Genomic DNA, 1,993 nt, shown 5'->3' on the forward strand with positions numbered 1-1,993 from the left:
TGGGGACGAGTTATGGTTGAGAGCAGCGTGGGGGTAGATGGGTTAAGTGGGATGTATATACTTATAAATGCGTTGAGAGAAGACAGTGGGTTAATGCAGACTTCGCAAGGTCGTTGCGAATATCACCCCCTCCCTAAAGACACTTTCACACACGCGTACACACACATAAACACATATACCAACAAAGACACGCACGCATTCACTCGCACACATAAACACAAAAACACACACATAACCACAAACACACACATAAACACAAACATATAGGTCTATTACAAATAAACACAAAAACAATTTTTCATATTTTCCTTCCACATTCTTGGCATAACTGCTCTTAAATCTTTCACCAGTCTTCACAAAGTGTCAGAAAGTAATTTGAGGAGTCTCTGCTTGTACCCCCTTACAAAAGAAAGCCCTTCAAGTAACGCAGGACGAATTCTTGAGCGCCAATTCCAGGTTTAATAACCGAGTAAACTTGCGATCTCAACAGAGTACAGTCGAAACTGTCCTAGACTGTCACTTATCGTCGAACAGAAAAGTGGCCATCTTAGACAGGTGAATGTCTTGAACAGTGTCATTGTTTGACTGTAAAAATACGCAAGGAGAGAAGTGGAGGCGTGTACGGGTGATTGTTTTGAGCAGGAAGCCCTTAGAGAATGTTCAACTGAATTTTGTTTGTTTGTGTTGATTAAAGAGAAGCACATTGATACAATAAGAAAGGTTAATTTATGTTGGTTCAGGGAAAAAGTAACCTTGACAGAAACCAAAAAAGAAAAGAAAAGAAAAGAAAAGGAGGACACTCTAGTGGCGCCCTCCTGTATAGGAGAACAAACAGTAGGGAACTTGACTAACGCCTGAAAAAAATGACTCGTCTGTGAACTGGTTTGCTGTTAGCTTCTTACTGTGTATTCTTTCCATATCGCCCCCCCCCCAATCCTCCCGACCGGGACCACCTGCCCCAGACCCCATACAAAAAAATGTATGTTTTTAAAAGACCCAAAAACAAAGCAAAAAGAAACATCTTGTTGATTGGAATTTAATTATTGTGAAAGGTACGTGAAAAGAACCCCCAAAAACAAATACACACACACACACACACACACACACACACACACACACACACACACACACACACACGCACACACACACATACACGAGCGCCTAATCCATCACTATGCTACACACATTTTAACGCAAACTCCCTCTACATTGCTGGGATAAGGGAAGTGTGGGGATTGAAATAATTTAGTGGTGCGTTTTTTTTCGTTGGTTATTCTGGCCACGTACTTTGCTTTTCCTTATTCCATTATTCAACATTCTTGAGTTACCAGCCAAGCTAAATGTTGTTAAAAGCAGAAGCGGAGGTAATCGAACAATAAAAAGTCTAGATCCTGCCTAACTTTCATAATTTTCATAAATTGTGTTTTCCGACTCCTTCAATTTTTAAAGGGTTTTTTTTCCCAAAATATAATCTAAATGTTCTCTTCTGGATTGCATCAAAAGGGCTATGAACTCTAAACCTATCGTCGTCATTTTACGACAGCCTTGAATCTAATCACGATGGAAGGTTTGTTTTTGTTTTTGTTTTTGCTTGTTTAGTTTTTGTTTGTGTTCTTTTTTTTTCTCTTTCGTTTTTGTGTTCAAATGGAGTTTTGTGAGAAATTTCCAGTTATAATAGACGACTCATTGTATAATCTACCATCTTTTTTTTTAGAGAATTCCGACGTTTGATTGCTTCTTTGATCCAGCTTTTTATTAGTTCCGAAGTAAGCTCGATATCATTATTTTGTCGCTCGTAATCTACGGCGAGGGGTGAATTGTTCATTTGAATTATACGATTATTGTCTGGGATTACACTAGGCTCGTTGACAATAATATCGTTCCATCAAATAAATGGTCATGGCGTCACCAATATCGGTGTTTATCTATCTATCTATTTATCTATCTATCTATCTATCTATCTATCTATCTATCTATCTATCTATCTATCTAT

General features: G+C 38.3%; 1 protein-coding gene across 1 annotated transcript in view; it reads right to left on the reverse strand.

The window, feature by feature from the left end:
* Nucleotides 1–1,993, reverse strand: part of LOC101856089 (cytochrome P450 2C42) — a 21,882-nt gene that overhangs the window by 8,571 nt on the left and 11,318 nt on the right. The gene's annotated exons all lie outside the window — the stretch shown is intronic.

The sequence above is a fragment of the Aplysia californica genome, unplaced genomic scaffold (assembly GCF_000002075.1).
Source record: "Aplysia californica isolate F4 #8 unplaced genomic scaffold, AplCal3.0 scaffold00097, whole genome shotgun sequence".
NCBI lineage: Eukaryota > Metazoa > Mollusca > Gastropoda > Aplysiida > Aplysiidae > Aplysia > Aplysia californica.